The following is a 22,958-nucleotide window of genomic DNA, read 5'->3' as shown; positions in this document are numbered from 1 at the left end:
ATCAGTCTCTCCTCTCTTCGGTCTGTAAAACATTAGATTGAGCTGTTTTTAGAGTAGAGACCTCGTCAGATTTGATCCCTGTTGGTCACACACCATGTGTCATCACAAATGGAAGTTAAGTGTAATATTCCTTTTTATTATGAACAAAACATGTTTTAGAACAATGACTTTAATTTATTACTTTAAAAGTTAAATGAATAACCTGGGTGTTTATTTGGTTAAATCAACAAACACAACGGGCACGTATTAGACATCTCTTTCCTTAATGCACACAGCTTTTGCTCATGTGCATAGTTATTGTTTAATTCCAGCAAACACTTCCAGCATTTTAATCAATTTCTTAATTTCCTTTGAATATGTTATCATTTACACACTTTGTCCTATTTCTTTTGTCTTAGTATGCCTTTATATATTAAAAAAATAAAAGATTCCTTGACAAATTTATTCTCCTCTTTGACTATGTATTTTCAACAGTTTTTACTTTTGCCACCAGTGGGTGATTTCTAGGGGTCAAACGTTAAACCTTGTAAACAATTCTTGGTAATTCATGGTAACCTCATAAACGATAAATTTAGACCAAAAGTTTATTTTAAACAGGCGCTTATTTGCTGAAATGTGTGCCGTAGCACTGCTATTAAAAAGGGATAGGCGGTTCTTTGAGACTGCTTTTAATTGACGTTTTACGGCAGCTCAGTTAGTGCGAGAAAGAAATCAAAGAATTATAAAAAGGAAAAGTTTACGATACCAACTCTTCACAAGGCTGCTGGTGTGGGAATGAAAGGAAGAGTCCTTATTCTTCATTAATTTATAGGGATTGTCAAAACTAGTCAGATGAGTTCTAATGTGAACACATAGGGGAGAGTGGGTAAGTTGAGCCATGGGGGATGTTGAGCGACACATGTTACGAGGTTACTAGGAAACCATACACAAAATGTTTCATTTTACACATTTTTATATTTAGGAAGAGGTCATCATTTCATGCAGTCTGTGGGAAGAAACCACATGTAAGAAAACAAATTTATTGTGTTGAGGTTCCACAAATGAAGTCGGAAGTTTACATACACCTTAGCCAAGTATATTTAAACTCAGTTAAGCACAATTCCTGACATTTAATCCTGGTAAAACTTCCCTGTCTTACTTAGGTCAGTTAGGATCACCATTTTATTTTAAGAATGTGAAATATCAGAATAATAGTAGAAAGAACTATTTATTTCAGCTTTTATTACTTTCATCACATTCCCAGTGGGTCAGAAGTTTACATACACTCAATTAGTATTTGGTAGCATTGCTATACATTGTTTAACTTAGGTCAAGTGTTTCAGGTAGCCTTCCACAAGCTTCCCACAATAAGTTGGGTGAATTGTGACCCGTTCCTCCTGACAGACCTAATGTAACTGAGTCAGGTTTGTAGGCCTCCTTGCTCGCACACGCTTTTTCAGTTCTGCCCAAAACCGTTCTATGGGATTGAGTTCAGGGCTTTGTGATTGCCACTCCAATACCTTGACTTTGTTGTCCTCAAGCCATTTTTTCACAACTTTGGAACTATGCTTGGGGTCATTGTTAATTTGGAAGACCCATTTGAGACCAAGCTTTAACTTCCTCACTGATGTCTTGAGATGTTGGTTCAATATATTCACATCATTTTCCTCCAGCATGATGCCATCTATTTTTTGTTCTGCACCAGTCCATCCTGCAGCAAAGCACCCCCACAACATGATGCTGCCACCCCCATGCTTCACGGTTGGGATAGTGTTCTTCCGCTTGCAACCCTCCCCCAACTTGCAACGCTGGTCATTATGGTCAAACAGTTCTATTTATTTCAGACCAGAGGACATTTCTCCAAAAAAGTACGATCTTTGTCCCCATGTGCAGGTGCAAATCATTGTCTGGCTTTTTTATGGCGGTTTTGGAGCAGTGGCTTCTTCCTTGCTGAGCTGCCTTTCAGGTTATGTCGATATAGGACTCGTTTTACTCTGGATATAGATGCTTTTTTACCTGTTTCCCCCAGCATCTTCACAAGGTCCTTTCCTGTTGTTCTGGGATTGATTTGCAATTTTCGCACCAAAGTACGTTCATCTCTAGGAGACAGAATGCATCTCCATCTTGAGCGGTATGACGGCTGCGTGGTTCCATGGTGTTATTACTTGCGTACTACTGTTTTTACAGATGAACGTGGTACCTTCAGGCGTTTGGAAATTGCTACTAAGGATGAACCAGACTTGCGGAGGTCTACAATATTGGCTGATTTCTGTTGATTTTCCCATGATGTCAAGCAAAGAGTCACAGAGTTTGAAGTCAGGCCTTGTAATACATCCACGGGTACACCTCCAATAGGCTAACTGACATCATTTGAATCAATCAGAAGCTTGTAAAGCCATATCATAATTTTCTGGAATTTTCCAAGCTGTTTAAAGGCACAGTCAACTTAGTGTATGTACACTTCTGATCCACTGGAATTGTGATACAGTGAATTATAAGTGAAATAATTTGTCTGTAAACAATTGTTGGAAAAATTACTAGTGTCTTGCACAACGTAGATGGCCTAACCGACTTGCCAAAACGATAGTTTGTTAACAAGAAATTTGTGGAGTGTTTGAAAACTTGTTTTAATGACTCCAACCTAAGTGTATGTAGTTCTGACTTCAACTGTACATTTACATTTACATTTAAGTCATTTAGCAGACGCTCTTATCCAGAGCGACTTACAAATTAACTGTAGCCCTTGGATCACACCAGATTGACTGCACATGACCAGCACAAAAACATTAGGTTGGTTACTGCATTAGCATCAAATAGCATCCCGCGATATGCAACTTACGACTCTGTCAATCACCTCATTCCTATCGGCAGACTCAAGAGCCTTGGTTTCTCAAATGACTGCCTCGCCTGGTTCACCAACTACTTCTCAGATAGAGTTCAGTATGTCAAATCAGAGGGCCTGTGACCCGGACCTCTGGCAGTCTCTATAGGGGTGCCACAGGGTTCAATTCGTAGGCCGACTCTTTTCTCTGTATACATCAATTGTCGCTCTTGCTGCTGGTGATTCTCTGCTCCACCTCTAAGCAGGCGACACCATCCTGTATACTTCTGGCCATTCTTTGGATACTGTGTTAACAATCGTCCAGATGAGCTTCAATGCCATACAACACTCCTTCCGTGGCCTCCAACTGCTCTTAAATGCAAGTAAAACTAAATGCATGCTCTTCAACCGATCGCTGCCCACACCCGCCTGCCCGACTAGCATCACTACTCTGGACAGTTCTGACTTAGAATATGTGGACAACTACAAATACCTAGGTGTCTGGCTAGACTGTATACTCTCCTTCCAGACTCACATTAAGCATCTCCAATCCAAAATGAATTCTAGAATCAGCTTCCTATCACGCAACAAAGCATCCTTCACTCATGCTGCCAAAAATACACTCGTAAATCTGACTATCCTACCGATCCTTGATTTCGGCGATGTCATTTACAAAATAGCCCCCAACACTCTATTCAGCGAATTGGATGTAGTTTATCACTTTGCCATCCATTTTGTCACCAAAGCCCCATATACTACCCACCACTGCGATCTGTATGCTCTCGTCGGCTGGTCCTTGCTTCATATTCGTCGCCAAACCGACTGGCTCCATGTCATCTATAAGTCTTTGCTAGGTAAAGCCCCCACCTTAGCCCCTGCCTTATCTCAGCTCACTGGTCACCATAGCTGCAGCCACAAATATACCATGCTCCAGCAGGTATATTTCACTGGTCATCCCCGAAGCCAACTCTTCCTTTGGCCGCCTTTCCTTCCAGTTCTATACTGCCAATGACTGGAACGAATTGCAAAAATCACTGAAGCTGGAGTCTTATATCTCCCTCACTAAATTTAAGCATCAGCTGTCAGAGCAGCTTACTGATCATTGCACCTGTACACAGCCCATCTATAAATAGCCCACCCAACTAACTCTTCCCCATATTGTTATTTATTGTTTTGCTCTCTTCTTGCACATTCATCTTCTGCACATCTAACACTCCAGTGTTTAATTGCTAAATTGTAATTATTTTGTAATTTGTAATTGTAATTATTATTATTTTGCCACTATGGCCAATATATTGCCTTACATCCCTAATCTTAATACATTTGCACACACTGTATATAGAGTTTTCTATTGTGCTATGGACTGTACATTTGTTTATCCCATGTGTAACTTTGTATTGTTTGTGTTTGAAAAAATAAACACACACACGATAACATAGGCACTATACATACACATGGATTTAGTACTGTAGATGTGGTAGTGGTAATGGTTTAGTAGGGGCCTGAGGGCACACAGTGTGTTGTGAAATCTGTGAATGTATTGTAATGTTTTTTAAAATTGTATAAACTGCCTTAATTTTGCTGGACCTCGGGAAGAGTAGCTGCTGCTTTGGCAGTAATGGGGATCCATAATACATACAGATACAAATAATGAACTAAGCTATTTGCTAGCTATGTGTGGCACCATGTTTGTTGACATTAAACAATGCATGCTCGGTGTCACGCCAGACCAAACATGTTATAATGAGGTGAAGTGTCACGCCCTGACCTTAGAGAGATTTTATGTCTCTATTTTGGTTTGGTCAGGGTGTGATTTGGGTGGGCATTCTATGTTATATTTTCTATGTTGTTGTATTTCTTTGTTTTGGCCGGGTATGGTTCTCAATCAGGGACAGCTGTCATTCGTTGTCTCTGATTGGGAATCATACTTCGGTAGACTTTTTCCCTTTGTTATTTGTGGGGAGTTAACTTTGTTAGTGGCATTATAGCCCTGTGAGCTTCACGGTAGTTATTTTGTTTCTTGTTTTGTTGGTGTCATTCCAGAATAAAAGGAAAATGTACACTCACCACGCTGCACTTTGGTCCACTTCTTTCGATGGCCGTGACATGAAGGACTGGTTCACTCATCTTCCGGTTAAACTTCTGGTAGTGAATGAAGGGAAGTGGATGATTGTAGACAACACACCTCCTTCAACCTGTATAATATAAACGGACCCAAACTCTTCTCGTCTCCAATTATTATCTTTGGTTGATGCAGAAACAAAACAAGAATGGCGGTGCAAACTACCCATCTAGAAATTGTTTTTTAATCAAGTATTTAGACCAATGGTGAGTTCACCTGTGACTTGATTAATTACAAATAGTAATTGCTATTAACTAATTCATATTGTAGGTTCTGTCAGCCTAGAGTTATAAAAACATGACCACTTGTGTTATGTCAATCTTTGCTTAGTTAGCTTTAGGACAAATGTAGCCTACATTTTTCCAGTTTGGATAGTTATGTTATGCTGTAGCTACTTCTGTGAACATCTGAACATTGCATACAAAAATAAATTGCTCACATTCAGGACATAACTTTACAAGGACTGTGTTTGTGCAAAAAGTGTGGCCAGCTAAAATGCTGATTGTTGCGTCTTTTGGAATTCTACAGTGTGACCACTGTAGGTACCATACCCTCAAGCTTAGACACTCACTAACCAGCTACCACCAGGTACTCTATCCTGCACCTTAGAGGCTGCTGCCTTATATAAATAGACATGGAACACCTTTTATAATTTTATAATGGAACACAATTCACTTTAATTTTGTGTACATACTGTTTTACCCACTTTATATGTACATACAGTGCCTTGCGAAAGTATTTGGCCCCCTTGAACTTTGCGACCTTTTGCCACATTTCAGGCTTCAAAGTTCAAGGGGGCCGAATACTTTCGCAAGGCACTCTATATTCTAGTCATGGCTCAATCTATATAACTACTGCTGTACACACCTTTTCTATTCATATAGGGTCTGATCCCCACTTAGGAATTGATGCCTTTCCTTCACACACATTTCCTACACACTTCTCAGTATTTGGTATTCAGACTTATCTTATTTAGTCATGTAACATGCTACGCAGGCATAGCTACGTTGTGTGCGCTGACAAGTAGTTATTGCTCCTCGGCCTTAAGTCCGAGAATAAAACTAAAATGATCTGCTTGAAAGTAATTGTCTAATTTATAAGTAAACATTTTTGTTGGTAAAAGGCATGAACTTCGCATTGCTAGCTGGCTTCTGACTTATTCATCATACTTTACTAGCAACTGGCAAGCTGTATCAGGCAGCTTTAGAATCGAGTGGAAAACAATTAAAGTTCATAAAAAGTCCATTAGCTAGCTAGCTATATTGAAACTTCTTGGTGAAAGTTATCTAACTCCCACCATCAGTCTGAGTTCACCACCTTAGCTACAGTGCCTTGCGAAAGTATTCAGCCCCCCTTGAACTTTGCGACCTTTTGCCACATTTCAGGCTTTTCTTTTGTGAAGGATCAACAACAAGTGGGACACAATCATGAAGTGGAACGACATTTATTGGATATTTCAAACTTTTTTAACAAATCAAAAACTGAAAAATTGGGCGTGCAAAATTATTCAGCCCCCTTAAGTTAATACTTTGTAGTGCCACCTTTTGCTGCGATTACAGCTGTAAGTCGCTTGGGGTATGTCTCTATCAGTTTTGCACATCGAGAGACTGGAATTTTTTCCCATTCCTCCTTGCAAAACAGCTCAAGCTCAGTGAGGTTGGATGGAGAGCATTTGTGAACAGCAGTTTTCAGTTCTTTCCACAGATTCGATTGGATTCAGGTCTGGACTTTGACTTGGCCATTCTAACACCTGGATATGTTTATTTTTGAACCATTCCATTGTAGATGTTTTGGATCATTGTCTTGTTGGCAGACAAATTTCCGTCCCAGTCTCAGGTCTTTTGCAGACTCCATCAGGTTTTCTTCCAGAATGGTCCTGTATTTGGCTCCATCCATCTTCCCATCACTTTTAACCATCTTCCCTGTCCCTGCTGAAGAAAAGCAGGCCCAAACCATGATGCTGCCACCACCATGTTTGACAGTGGGGATGGTGTGTTCAGGGTGATGAGCTGTGTTGCTTTTACGCCAAACATAATGTTTTGCATTGTTGCCAAAAAGTTCAATTTTGGTTTCATCTGACCAGAGCACCTTCTTCCACATGTTTGGTGTGTCTCCCAGGTGGCTTGTGGCAAACTTTAAACAACACTTTTTATGGATATCTTTAAGAAATGGCTCTTATCCAGAGCGACTTACAAATTGGTGAATTCACCTTCTGACATCCAGTGGAACAGCCACTTTACAATAGTGCATCTAAATCATTAAGGGGGGGTGAGAAGGATTACTTATCCTATCCTAGGTATTCCTTGAAGAGGTGGGGTTTCAGGTGTCTCCAGAAGGTGGTGATTGACTCCGCTGTCCTGGCGTCGTGAGGGAGTTTGTTCCACCATTGGGGGGCCAGAGCAGCGAACAGTTTTGACTGGGCTGAGCGGGAACTGTACTTCCTCAATGGTAGGGAGGCGAGCAGGCCAGAGGTGGATGAACGCAGTGCCCTTGCTTGGGTGTAGGGCCTGATCAGAGCCTGGAGGTACTGCGGTGCCGTTCCCCTCACAGCTCCGTAGGCAAGCACCATGGTCTTGTAGCGGATGCGAGCTTCAACTGGAAGCCAGTGGAGAGAGCGGAGGAGCGGGGTGAAATGGCTTTCTTCTTGCCACTCTTCCATAAAGGCCAGATTTGTGCAATATACGACTGATTGTTGTCCTATGGACAGAGTCTCCCACCTCAGCTGTAGATCTCTGCAGTTCATCCAGAGTGATCATGAGCCTCTTGGCTGCATCTCTGATCAGTCTTCTCCTTGTATGAGCTGAAAGTTTAGAGGGACGGCCAGGTCTTGGTAGATTTGCAGTGGTCTGATACTCCTTCCATTTCAATATTATCGCTTGCACAGTGCTCCTTGGGATGTTTAAAGCTTGGGAAATCTTTTTGTATCCAAATCCGGCTTTAAACTTCTTCACAACAGTATCTCGGACCTGCCTGGTGTGTTCCTTGTTCTTCATGATGCTCTCTGCGCTTTTAACGGACCTCTGAGACTATCACAGTGCAGGTGCATTTATACGGAGACTTGATTACACACAGGTGGATTGTATTTATCATCATTAGTCATTTAGGTCAACATTGGATCATTCTGAGATCCTCACTGAACTTCTGGAGAGAGTTTGCTGCACTGAAAGTAAAGGGGCTGAATAATTTTGCACGCCCAATTTTTCAGTTTTTGATTTGATAAAAAAGTTTGAAACATCCAATAAATGTCGTTCCACTTCATGATTGTGTCCCACTTGTTGTTGATTCTTCACAAAAAAATACAGTTTTATATCTTTATGTTTGAAGCCTGAAATGTGGCAAAAGGTCGTGAAGTTCAAGGGGGCCGAATACTTTCGCAAGGCACTGTAGCTAAGTGGACTGTAGCTACTTTTCTAGAAAATAACAGTGTGAAGACCCTCCCACTCTGTCTGCCGTATTCTCTCTTTGTTCTTGTTTCCTTATTAGGATGCCGGTGGGCGGAGTTGGGAGGGTCGTCAGCTACATGGGAAACACCTGGGCACGGTGTCCCAGGATCAATACACCACTTCCCAATACACCACTTGTGTATCTTGGTGGCCTTTTGGTTGTTTGCTTTGGCACCTTTCAACATCCTGCATTATCACATTCATGCATGCAAAACACTCACTTACACTACTGATTACACACACCATTGTATATTGCACTTAGTTTACTGTATTTAATAAATATTTATTTTGCTACGCCTTATCTCGACATTGTCTCCCTTTTGTTACGGGCTTTGAGCCGGTCCGTGACAAATGCTATATTTTCTAGCTATGATACTGACTATCGTGAACTCTTTTTGTCAAATTTCTTAATTACCCTGTCTGTTTATTGATGCACTGGTGACAAAATAAGTGGCAAAAAACAGGTCCCTCTTGATATCACTGGAAATAGGCTGTTTTGTGTGTATTGGGTAGTTGTTGTGGAATTGTTAGATTACATGTTAGATATTGCTGCACTGTCGGAACTAGAAGCACAAGCATTTCGCTACACTCACAATAACATCTGCTAACCATGTGTGTGACCAATAACAATTGATTTGTTTTGGTATCATTTTCCAAATGATGGTCTTAGTTTTGATGACGAGGCTGCCACTGACACAGCCACCTCTAACACGGCCACCGCTGGGAAAACAGGGGAAACTGAAGTTCTAACATTAATTGGTAATTGCCTTGCAGAGGTGAAGAGCTCCCGACACTAATTTCTGATTGCCTAGGAGAGGACAAACCACTCCCCCTCCAATACAGCCACTGATTACCAAAACCACAACAGTCACAAATTGTCCTGACCCTTGCTCCTCATTGATATGGAAAAAAGTAATCTGCAAGTTATGAGCAGTCAGCAGTTCACACAACAAGTAGGCTACTGGGAAGACAGGCAGCACTTAAAGTAGATTAAGCACTTAAGGGTTGGACCACCATTCCTTGTTTGTAAACGCACTCGTAACGAACTCCATTCTCGCCTTGACCATCAGAGTAGTTTCAGTGACGCTTGTTACGCACAGCAGTATTTTGGAAAGTAGTATTTTCAACGATTTCATTGAAGACATCATGGTGAATAAATCAGGAAAAGCGAAGTCCAAGTCTAAGTATACAGATTTGCACCAGATTATGGAAGACATTTATTGGGAAAGTGAGACAGATTTTTTGTTTGAGGAATCTTTGAGTATTATGATTCAAACAGGAGCTGAGGAGCTGTTTCTGCAAGGACGGGACGTACTTCTGGATGGGTAAGTGCTAATGCCGTTTTATGAAATATAAATATATATTTTTGCAAAAAAATTGGTTTGTTTGGGTGTGTGTGTGTGTGTGTGTGTGTGTGTGTGTGTGTGTGTGTGTGTGTGTGTGTGTGTGTGTGTGTGTGTGTGTATGTATATATATATATATATATATATATATATATATATATATTCCATGTCAGATATATATGTTTTCCATTTTTTATTCAAATGGAATGGAGTAGAACAGCAAACACACATGGCCACTGCGCCTGCTACTCCTCTCCATTTCCATATGAAATAGCCATTGGGTGCTGTTCGGCGGAGGGCAGGCCCACAACAATGGCCGGAGTTGAATGGAACAGCACTTCACCTCAGTGACTGTTCCCTCTGCTCTATACAATACATATCTGTTTATTTTATGTGATGATAAGAGGCTCATACAATACAAATGTTTTTTAAATGTTTTCTTTCACAGTGATAGCGACTCCGACTGGGAGCCCACGGTGCCAAGCTGCCCACTCTACCTCTGCCCCCTTTACTCCTGCCTCCAGTGGTGTTCATATGCCACAGTTCATTACTGCAGGCATGACTGTGCCTCAGGGCCAAAAGGGCACAGCATGGAGGCGTCGTTGTGTTCTGTGTCGCATGAAGTCCCCCATCACCTGCACCACTTGTTCAGTTTTCCTCTGCTTTACATCAGAAAGAGACTGCTATGGGATATGGCACAGGCAGCAAAATATTGTGTAGAGGACTTCCAAAGGGTCTACTGTTTTTCTAATATTTTTTTTAACATTGTTATATTTTTTTGTGTGTGTTAGAATTGCTTTTTGATATGTTGTATACAATTATTTGCACTGTTGTATATAGTTATATGTCATTTCACCAATTCGGCCACTTGGGTACATTTGGGCAACTTGTGTGGGACACCTGGGTAATTTGCAAATAAATTCATAAAAAATCCTTTTCTGGATTTTATTTTCTCATTTTGTCTGTCATAGATGAAGTGTACCTATGAAGAAAATTACAGGCCTCTCTCATCTTTTTAAGTGGGAGAACTTGCACAATTGGTGGCTGACTAAATACTTTTTTGCCCCACTGTACATGTGTGATTCAATGAAAGTTTGATTTTTATTTCATTTATATTTTATTTGCCGCGTTGCATTTCCCCTGGTTTTTGCCCAAGTGGGACGCAACCGTCCCCTATACCATAAAAATGTAAAGAACCGCTCTCGTGGTGCCTCAAATCCAAATGAGTTAATTGTTACACGTTTAATATAATCGGGTAACAATGAAGCATAGTTAGTTGATTAGATAAATAACAGTCATTAGATTAATGTTAAAGTAAAGTCACGACAGTGCCTTTCAACAGGGTATGATAGTATGTGCCAAGCTCACCGGTTTGTGAACAGGTTAAGAACTGCACACTACTGGATTTTTCATGCTCAACAGTTTCTCGTCTGTGTCAGGAATGGTCCACCATCCAAAGGACTGGGGGAAGCATTGCATTCAACGTGGGCCAGAATCCCTGTGGAACGCTTTCAACACCTTTCAGAATACATGCGCTGACTAATTGAGGCTGTTCTGAGGGCAAAAGGGGGATGCAAGTGTTTTGTACACTTAGTGTATATCTGCCTCACTCTCAGAGAAATGTCATATGCAATATGTAGCAAATTGTACTCATAGAAGAATTTTGCTACACCCGCAATAACATCTGCTAAATATGTATATGTGACCAATAAAATTTGATTTTTATTTGAATAACTACATTTATAATAATAAACTGTACAACTTATACATTTATGACATCAAATATTTACAAAATGATTAAATGCTGTAATATTATCTGTATGTAAAACATTTAAAACATTTATATTTGACATTTTAGACATTGTAACGATCGTCATAATGGGTAGTCCGAGGCGCAGCATGATTTGGGTTCATCAAATAATTTAAATATGAATCAGCAACAAAACAATAAAGAGAAACAAACAAATGAACGTACAGCCTTGTAGGGCTCCAAAGCAACAATACAAAAACAAGATCCCACAAACAACACCCCATAAGGTGGGAAAAGGCTACCTAAATATGATCCCCAATCAGAGATAACAGCTGCCTCTGATTGGGAATCATACCATGCCAACATAGAAACACAAACACTAGACTACACATAGAAATAATGAACTAGAACTCCTCCCAGTCACGCCTTGACATACTCCACCATAGAAAATAAAGGCTTTCTATGGTCAGGACGTGACAGACATTTAGCAGATGCTTTAATTCAGGGCAACTTGCAAGAAGGGCATTCATCGTTATATAGCTAGATAACCACATATAGTAGTCAAAATATACAGAATATGAACATTCCATTCCAGCTAATCAATGGATATATGTATAGCAATTAGCAAAAAACACATCTTCATACACATCTATAATCTGTGAATAATAAATCTGCGAATAGTAATATTTTACACACACATGAAGGTACCCATAAGCAATCATTTCTGATGAAAAAACACAAATATGAAAAATTGGTGGATATAGCAGTTTGGAAATAAACGACATACCCATTTATTTAGGAAGACAATAAAATGTCTCATGAGCTTAGTTCAACTGTCATACCCATTCTGAACCAAAAATATAAGCTTGTTTTGATCCAATGTTTGTAAACAGAGTAAGTTACCCAAACAATGTATAGCCTAAAAACAAGGTTAAAACTATAATGTTAATATCATGTTATTCTTGTATCCATCCCTCAGATTTTTGCCGAAAGAAGGGTGGAGAGCGCAGCTTTGTTATAGTTTCAAATTAAATTAAATGTTATTTGTCACATGCTTCGTAAACAACATGTTTACGAAGGGAAATGCTTACTTAAGGACCCTTCCCAACAATGCAGAGAGAAAATAATAAAACAATGAGTAATGACAACTTGGCTATTTACACGGGGTACCTGTACCGAGTCGATGTGCAGGGGTACGAGACGTAAATATGTACAGTTGGAGTCGGAAGTTTACATACACCTTAGCCAAATACATTCAAACTCAGTTTCACAATTCCTGAGATTTAATCCTAGTAAAAATTCCCTGTCTTAGGTCAGTTAGGATCACCCCTTCATTTTAAGAATGTGAAATGTCAGAATAAAAGTAGAAAGAATGATTATTTCAGCTTTTATTTCTTTCACCACATTCCCAGTGAGTCAGAAGTTTACATACACTCAATTAGTATTTGGTAGCATTGGCTTTAAATTGTTTAATTGGGTCAAACATTTTGGGTAGCCTTCCAAATGCTTCCTACAATAAGTTGGGTGAATTTTGGCCCATTCCTCCCGACAGAGCTGGTGTAACTGAGTCAAGTTTGTAAGGCCTCCTTGCTCACACACGCTTTTTCAGTTCTGCGCCACAAATTGTCCATTGAGGTCAGGGCTTTGTGATGGCCACTCCAATACCTTGACTTTGTTGTCCTCAAGCCATTTTGCCAAAACTTTGGAACTATGCTTGGGGTCATTGTCCATTTGGAAGACCAATTTCCAACCAAGCTTTAACTTCCTGACTGATGTCTTCAATATATCCACATAATTTTCCAACCTCATGATGCCATCTATTTTGTGAAGTGCACCAGTCCCTCCTGAAGCCAAACACCCCCACAACATGATGCTGCCACCCCCGTGCTTCAAGGTTGGGATGGTGTTCTTCGGCTTGCAACCCTCTCCTTTTTCCTCTAAACATAACGATGGTCATTATGGTCAAACAGTTATATTTGTGTTTCATCAGACCACAGGACATTTCTCCAAAAAGTAGGTTCTTTGTTCCCATGTGCAGTTGCAAACCGTAGTCTGGCTTTTTTATAGCGGTTTTGGAGCAGTGACTTCTTCCTAGACTGAGCGGCCTTTCAAGTTATGTCGATAAAGGACTTGTTTTACTGTGGATATAGATACTTTTGAACCTGTTTCCTCCAGCATCTTCACAAGGTCCTTTGCTGTTGTTCTGGGATTGATTTGCACTTTTCGCACCAAAGTACGTTCTTCTCTAGGAGACAGAATGCGTCACCTTTCTGAGCTTTATGATGGCTTTGTGGTAACATGGTGTTTATACTTGCATACTATTGTTTGTGCATATTAGTTTGGTGCCTTCAGGCGTTTGGAAATTTCTCCCAAGAATTAACCAGACTTGTGGAAGTCTACAATATTTTTTGGGAGGTCTTGGCTGATTTTCTTTTGATTTTCCCATGATGTCAAGCAACGAGGCACTGAGTTTGAAGGTAGGCCTTGAAATACATCCACAGGTACACCTCCAATTGACTTAAATTATGTCAATTAGCCTATCAGAAGCTTGTAAAGCCATGACATCATTTTCTGGAATTTTCCAAGCTGTTTAAAGGCACAGTCAACTTAGTCAACTTTCTGAGGTGTGTTATCGATTACAACTCCCTTCCTATTATCGTATTAACCCCTCGTTTCATGTGTCTCTCCTCAGGCCGGTGGTAGCTGGTCCCCTGCAGGACGTTGAGCTGCCGGAGGTCCCTCCTCCCCCTCTGGACATCGAGGGGTCCACGGCGTACACGATACGGGCCATTCTGGACTCGAGATGCCGAGTGAGGGGCCTGCAGTACCTCGTGGACTGGGAGGGGTACGGTCCGGAGGAGAGGTGCTGGGTACCAGTAGGGGACATTTTGGATCTGTCAATGTTGAGGGATTTCCATCGCCTCCATCCGGATCGCCCTGCGCCTTGTCCTCCGGGTCGACCTCGAGGCCGGTGTTGGCGCGCTGCAGGAGCCGTGCGTCAGGGGGGAGGTACTGTCATGACTCCAACCAAAGGTGGATCCCCTTCGCGTTCGGGTGGCGCTTGGCAGTCGTCGTCGCTGGCCTACTCGCTGCCACTGATTCTTTTCTCCCCTCCTTATGTGTTTATTGATTACACCTGTTTTGAGTTGGTTGTATTAGTTGGACTTTATTAGTCAGCCGGCCCGCCCGTTTCTTTGTGCGGGATTGATCATTGTAACCCTGGTGTTTGCTACAGACGAACGTGTTTGTGTATTTCAGTGCTGGACTGTTTTCGTTCCCTGTGTCTGGGACATTTGGTTTGAGCACCCAAAAGTGAGGTGGCCGTGATTCACAGTGTGTGTATTAAAGGAGCACTATATTGAACTCTCTGCTTTCCTGCGCCTGACTTCACCCTCACGACACCCAGTACCTTACAAGTATGGTACACCACTGGGCAATTTCCGTATTGAGCATGTCACTCGTACTTCCTGTTTGAGTGTGCTTGTAAGCAGGAATCAGCAGGAAATAGTTATTGTCAGATATGCCAAAGGGATGGCGAGGGAGAGCCTTGTATGCGTTTCTGTATGTGGGGTAAAGGTGATTCAACTGCTGATTGCCGCTTTCATATTTATATTCAATGCATTGATTCAGTCAGAGAAGTTCTGTCACTCAATGGCCAATATGGGTATATCAATGGGTATATCAAAATAAAAATCGATCCATTCAGTTACAGCACACTGACACAAGGAATGAGAATACATTGACAAAGGTCAAAACAGGGTCAACTTTATACTGGAACTTGCTCATTCGTAAACACACAAATCCATCATTCAGTTACAGCACACTCTCACATAAGGAATGAGAATCAACTTTATACTAGAACTTGCAAGCAGGGTATCATGAAGTTGGAAAAAGTACAGTAAAAATGGTAGCCTTCACGGCACTTTCCTTTTTGAGCTCTACTTTAAGGCTTTCAACTTGTTTTAGCTCCCTTCTCTTTACTCCCCTGCCTCGCATCTCTCTTCACAGTTGATATCTCAGCACTCTGGAGCACCAGCCGTTCTCATTATCGACAGAGTAGAGGTGCGTGCGTGCGTAGCGGGGGCAGAAATGGACAGAGGCTCAGGCCATTGCCATTTGCAGGGCCAAAGATTTCACCACAGCTTGGGCCGAAGAAATAGCTTCATAATTTTTTTTTTCATGGTGTGCTGATTTAGGTATATGGAGGGTTGTGCAATGGCTAACTTAAAGCTTGCCGAATTTATGGTACTCAAACCTCCCCTTCAATATGCATCTTTATTTGCAAGTAGGCACCTCCAGCAGTGACCTCATAAACCTATTCTTCGGTGGTTAAGCTGAGAACTCATTCTATGACCTGTTTAGCAATTTCACACATAACGTTTGGGAACAGGAAAGAGCTAGCTCCCAAGACACTGAGGAGTCAGCATGCTGTTACAGATGCCTTTCGACTTCTTATTCAACTTCTAATCCCAAGACAGAATGAGAGATACAGTTCAGTCTTTAAGCAGGTTACTGCTTCCCAGGTGTCTGATTATAAATACATAGTAATTCCGTGTTTAATACATAGTATTGTGCAAATCACATTTGTTGCCTCAGTGCACTTAGCCAAGGCATGTGATATCAGGTCTCCTTCCAGTCTTTACAATATAAGAACATATAGTTCTATTCTATCCATACGGTTGTTGAGAGAAGTTTTCCAGTCTAAGCTAGTACACTTGATTTATGTGCACTTCAATAATAATTTATTATTGTACCTTTATTTTTTATTACCTGTATTATGTACCTTTTTCCAAAGTTGAGATCTTTCATTTTCAACTACAGTTATGGTTTTGAAGCGCTGGGAGACATGCTGATGATGATTGTCTACAGAAAAGAAAAAGCCATTTGAGTGTCACGATCTTGGAAATTAGCAGACCAAGGAGTACAGTTCCACATATTTATATAAGTGAAACTAACAAAATAAACTAACAAAACTTACAAACGACGATTACAACGATTACCAGCTGCCTCTAATTGGGAACCTCACAAACCACCAACCTGGAAATCTATAAACTAGATAACACCCTCAGTCATGCTCTGACCTAAACACCATAGAGAACCGAGGGCTCTCTATGGTCAGGGCATGACATTGAGAGTATTTTAAGAGAGATGGATATGAAGGTGAAGTTGCCCATGGACTGATTTAAGGTCAATTCTATGTCTCCAATGTTTACTGAAAACATACATTAAGTTGCACAAGGGGCACTTGTCTCTCAAATACATTGTTAGAGTTGTTGGTTAGCTAGCTAGCTAGCCATTTTTTTGCCATATTAGCATACATGAGGCATCAGTCAAAAACACCTCAAAATGAGACATGGTATCAAGAACAAGAACAAAAACGAGCTGAAACGAATCACTTATGATTCACCACATGGCAGTTTCTTGTCATTGTTGCTAGCTATCTGGCCATCCAGATCCATAACAACACATGGCCTTACGCCCCTTTGAAGCGTGTGCATTGTTTTTGTGACGTTGTCAGCTAACCCATCTACAGGTGAATTCTCCCTGCCTGACAGTCTCCCTCTAACCGCCAAGTGGCTAACACCAGGGCTAAAACAACATGGTAATCAGATCTGGGTATCACCCCTGCTCCTTCACCCCATCTTTCTCTTACCCTCACCCTGTCTTCTTCTACATTTTGATCTATCCCCCTCTATTTTTCACCATTCCTTAAACCCTGATTATTCTCTCTCTTTCCCCATATCTCTCTTCCCTCTCTCTCTCGGTCTTGCATCTGCTTACAGTATTCCCAGGGGCTCCAGGGGGCCAGAAGGTTCCATGAATTAATCATGAACATGGGCCCCCCAGACTCTGTGATCATCACCAACCTGTTCCAAAACATGTTGCCAAGCCATCTCTCCCTCCCTCACATCTTTCCGCATCTATAAGCATTGCAAATATAAGTAAATAAATCATTAGGAGTTCCGACAAGGGAACACACGCACACACACACACACAATACATGAGAGACTGAGATTGATCTTACCTTATAGACAGGAGTATGACTTCTTATGTGTTATGTATGTTGTATTATATCTTGATATTGTATGTTTTATTATATTTTCTATGTTTTGAAATTATAATGACAGAGCATTTTGTTTACAGTTACAGGATATCTCTTCAATGAGGAAAAGAACTAAGTTCTTCTTCTTTGCTACCATCTGCCTCAACAATCAACAAAATAATGATTACACTGGGAAACAGAAGGAACACTAACATCCTTTCCCACAAAAGTAATGCAGTTAGCAGTTTTGATTGAATAGGGATCAGAGTCAGTCCCACACACTTGGGGGAGACTGATCCAGAATCCATCCTCCTCAGACCTCACATAATCCTAACTCAGAATCTATTTTAGGTTGTAGACAAAGTAACTTTTTTTGTTAGAGTTGGTCTCTGTCCTTCATCTTCCTTTCTCTTTCTGTCTTTCTCACTCTCTTTCCTACTTGTATATATTCTCCTGCCACATTTTTTCTATTTCTATCCCCCCTCCCCTTCTCTCTCCATGCCCTTTTCCAGGAAAAATGCCTGGCATATGTCATGTGCCAGGATGGTATCAAGTGCTCCAATACCAGGAGAGGGTAAAAACACAGACAATTGCATGGCATGACAAGCACTGAGGGTGGCACTGTGGCATACCCAATAACGTCAGAGAAACACAAACATATGTCCACTTCAATTTCAGCCCCCAGCCAGTTCCTGGTCTAGCCTTTATCCCTTTGGCATCCACCGATCTGAAAGGATGGGATAGGTGTGAGCTATATAGTGATTGACTCCAACCTGCCCTCAAATAGGCCAAATGGTGCTTCTACACTTTTGACTAGACCAGACCTATCAAATCCCTTCTAGATCTGTGAAAACTGAAAAAACACGTAGATGTATAAATTCTGTAGGAGATGAACACTAAGTGAAAGGTGATAACTAAAGGGAGAGTGTTTTCCTGCAGATGTACTTTGGCAATGTAATATAATGTTGAGGCTATCATGTCACACCCTGATCTGTTTCACCTGTCCTTGTGATTGTCTCCACCCCCCTCGAGGATTCACCCACCCTCCCCATTATCCCCTGGGTACTTATACCTGTGTTCTCTGTTTGTCTGTTGCCAGTTCATCTTGTTTGTCAACCAGCATTTTTGTTCTCAGCTCCTGCTTTTTCAATTCTCTTTTTCTCGCCCTCCTGGTTTTGACCCTTGCCTGTCCTGACTCTGAGCCCGCCTGTCTGACCACTCTGCCTGCTCCTGACCCTGACCCTGAGCCTGCCTGCCAACCTGTACCTTTGCCCCACCTCTGGATTGTTGACCTCTGCCTACCCTGACCCTGAGCCTGCCTGCAGTCCGGTACCGTTGCCCCACCTCTGGTTTACTGACCCCTGTCTGCCTTGACCTGTCTATTGCCTGCCCCTGTTGGAATATTAAACCATTGTCAATTTGATGTGTCAGCATCTGTGCCTTACCTTGATTCCTGATAGTACGAACTGGCCATGACTGACCCAGCAGATCCAGGCCAACTGCAAAACGCTATCTCAACCCAGGGAGCCACCATCAGTAGGCACAAGGAATTGCTTCGTGGCCTTGGGGAGAGTGTCCAAACAATGGCTGAATTCCATGACCGGGCATTTGGGAGGCCACCTACCATAGTGGTAACCCCACAGCTCCTCATCAACTCAGCTGCTAGCAGCACCGTCTCATGGGTCACTCCACCTTCTCGGGAGCCACGCTTACCTCCTCCGGAATGCTTCAATGGAGAGCTGAGCACCTGTCGGGCATTCCTAGCTCATTGTGCCCTCGTCTTTGATCCCAGAAGCTAATGCAGCTTCGGCATGACTCCCACAGTGTAGCTGTTTATGCAGTGGGTTTCTGCATGTTGGCAGCGGAAAATGCTTGGAATCAAGAGGCACTGTTTGATTTGTTTCTGTACGGCATCTCGGAGGAGGTCAAGGATGAGCTTGCAGCCCGGGAAGTTACCTACGGAGCTCGATTCCCTCATCGCTTTGAACATCCGTATTGATGGGCAATTACGGGAACAATGGAGGGAGAGGAAATTGGATTTCACTCACACACCAAGGAATCCCACCTTGCCTCGGTCTCATTGCCGACAGAATCCGAGGCTTCCTGACCTGCCCCGAGGGCTGCCTTGAGACGGTCGAGTCACCACTTCCTGAGCCACTAGAAACAGCTGGGCTGTCGCCAGCGTAATGGCAATACAGGATCGACACAAACAGTTTTCTGCATTGCAAGATTCTTGGTCATTTCATCTCCTCTTGTCCTTTAAAAAAAACAGGCTCACCGGTAGGAGCGAGTACTCTGGTGGACCATATAGAGAACGTTCCTGCTTCCCCTGCCTGCACCCCTTTTCATGACATTCTGCTTTAGGAGACCAGTCAAAATCTCTCCGGGTTCTCATTGACCGACGAGTGCTTTTTGGACGCTACCCTGGCGTCCGAGCTGAACATCCCCACTCAGCCCCTCTCCATTCCCATGTACGTTAAAGCACTGGACGGGCGTTCTATAGGCCGATTTACCCACAACACCAATCCCATCAACCTACATGTGTCAGGGAACCACAGCGAGGATTTCCAGTTCCTGCCCATCAAGTCCTCTCAGATTCCTGTGGTATTGGGATTCTCCTGGCTCCAGAGACACAATCCCCTCATTAACTGTTCTACTGGTGCCATCATGGGCTGGAGCCCATTCTACCACACCCATTGCCTGAAGTCAGCACAACCTGCCCCAGGACATCTTTCCGGGGGCTCGAATGGTGCCCCGGACCTCTCCACCATTCCCACAGAGTACCAGGACCGCCGGGAGGTATTTAGCAAGGCCTGGGTTACTTCATTCCCTCTGCACCGACCTTATGACTGTGGGATTGATCTTCTCCCTAGCACGACTCTGCCCAGTGGACGACTGTACTCTCTGACAGGACCAGAGGCGATGGAGACCGACATTTGGGACTCCCCTGCTGCAGGATTCATCTGTCCTTCTTCTTCTCCCGCCCGTGCATCGACTACCGTGGTCTCAAAAATCTCCTCACCCTTCGAGCCACTCCAGGGGGCCACCGTGTTTTCCAAGCTGGATCTCCGGAACGCCTACCACCTGGTGAGAATATGGAAAGGGGACGAGTGGAAGACCATCTTCAACACGGCCAGCAGTCACTACAAGTATCTGGTCATGCCATTTGGCCTTACCAATGCCCGCCCTGTGATCCAGGCTCTGGTCAATGATGTCAATGATGTTTGACATATTGAACCGGTTTGTCTTTGTCTACCTAGATGACATCCTCATCTTCTCCCGTTCCACCCAAGAAAATGTGCTCCACGTCCAACAGGTTCTCCAATGCCTCCTGGAGAACCAGCTGTTTGTAAAAGCAGAGGTGTGAGTTCTATCGTTCCACCATCCATTTTCTGGGTTTCATCATCGCCACAGGGAGTGTGCAAATGGATCCCGGGAAGGTGAGAGTGGTGATGGATTGGTCCCAGCTTACTTCCAAGGTGCAGCTGCAGTGCTTCCTGGGGTTCGTCAACTTCTATTGCTGCTTTATCAGGGGTTACAGCACCCTGACTTCCTCCCTGTCTCCCTGTCTTCCTCCCTTCCTCCCTGTCTCACCTCGTCCCAGGTTCCATTCACATGGGCTCCAGCTGCTGACCGGGCATTCCGGGGCCTCAAACGTCTCTTCACCACAGCTCCCATCTTGGTTCATCTGGACCCTTCCCGTCAGTTCATGGTGGAGGCCGATGCTTCTGATGTCAGAGTGTGGGTGGTCCTGTCCCAGGCTTCTGCCCTGGACCTCAAGCTCCATCCCTGTGCCGCCTTCTCCCACCGCCTCAACGCCATGGAAAATTACTACGACATGGGGAATTTTGAGCTTCTCGCAGTGAAGGTGGCGTTGGCGGAATGGAGGCACTGGCTGGAGAGGGCGGAACAGCCATTCATCATAACTTGGAGTATTTCCGCACCGCCAAGCGCCTTAACTGCAGGCAAGCCAAACGGGCACTGCTGTTCACACGGTTCAACTTCTCCCTCTTGTACCGGCCGGGATCCAAGAATGTCAGGCCAGATGCACTGTCCCACCACTATAGTGCCACGGGTACCACACCGGAGCTCGAGACCATCCTTCCTACCTCGTGCCTAATGACGGCACTCAACTGGGGTATAGGGGAAACCGGTCCTGGAGGCTCAGCGATCCCAGCCGAATCCTGGGAGGGCCGTGATAATTGGATGTTTGTGCCTGATGCTGTCCACTCTGAGATCCTGGAGTAGGCCCATTCCTCCATACTTGCTTGCCACCCGGGCTCCCGTCGAACCCTGGCCTTCGTATGACAACACTTTTGGTGGCCTACGATGGTTCCGGATGTCGCCACATTTGTCTCCGCCTGGACGGTCTGTGCTCAGAATAACACTCCTCTGCAAGCTCTGGCTTGTCTTCTGCAACAACTGCCTGTCCCTCATCGACCCTGGATCCACATAGTCCTGGATTTTGTCATACGTCTCCCCCCCGTCTGAGGGCAACACTGCCATCCTGACTGAGGGCAACACTGCCATCCTCAACCGGTTTTCCAAGGCCGCTCACTTCATTCCTCTCCCCAAACTACCCTCGGCCAAGGAGACAGGCCAGCTCATGGTGCTGCACATCTTCCGGATCAATGGAATGACCGTGGACCTCATTTCTCGTCTCGGTTTTGTAAGGACGATCTGCACCCTCATTGGGTCGTCTGCCAGCCTTTCCCCTGGGTTCCACCCCAAGTCAAATGGCCAGTCGGAGCGAGCTAACTAGGATCTTGAGACTACTCTACGCTGCCTGGAGCCCGGTCGGCCCTCCTCAAGACCACCTCCAGGTATCGGCGACAGGTAGATCGCCATCACACCCCGGCTTCACGGGCAGAAGGTATGGCTATCTACCCGGGATCTGCCCTCCAAGTGGAATCACGCAAACTCTCCCCCCGGTTTATTGGCCCATTTCTCATCTCAATTATTAACCCATCTGCTGTTCGGAGAGAGAACCCTCGCCTGCTACCTTCCCTCCTGAATGCATCTACGTCCCCACGGAGGTGAGGGATTGGCTGTTGACCTGGGCGCACACATTCCTCGCCGCTGGACACCCAGGTATCACCCGCACTATTTAATCCATCTCAGCTAAGTACTGGTGTCCAAACAAAATCTCCCCTGCACGCTCCAGTAGGGAAACTCTACCCCCTTCCCATGATCCAGTGGCCTTGGTCCCATCTGTCCATAGATTTCATCACGGATATCCCTCCGTCTGTTGGTTTCACCACTATTATGGTTTTTGTAGACAGATTTTCTAAATCCTGCCATTTTTCTCCCTCAATCTGGCCTCCCAACCACCTTCCAGGTTGCTGAGGCACTGTTCCAGCAGGTCATCTGACACTATGACCTTCCGGGAGACATCGTCTCCAACCGTGGCCCCCAATTCACGTCACAGGTGTGGAGAGCCTTCATAGATAAGCTGGG

The sequence above is a fragment of the Oncorhynchus masou genome, chromosome 6 (assembly GCF_036934945.1).
Source record: "Oncorhynchus masou masou isolate Uvic2021 chromosome 6, UVic_Omas_1.1, whole genome shotgun sequence".
NCBI lineage: Eukaryota > Metazoa > Chordata > Actinopteri > Salmoniformes > Salmonidae > Oncorhynchus > Oncorhynchus masou.
The sequence above is the reverse complement of the archived record's forward strand: the minus strand, read 5'-3'. Positions refer to the sequence as shown.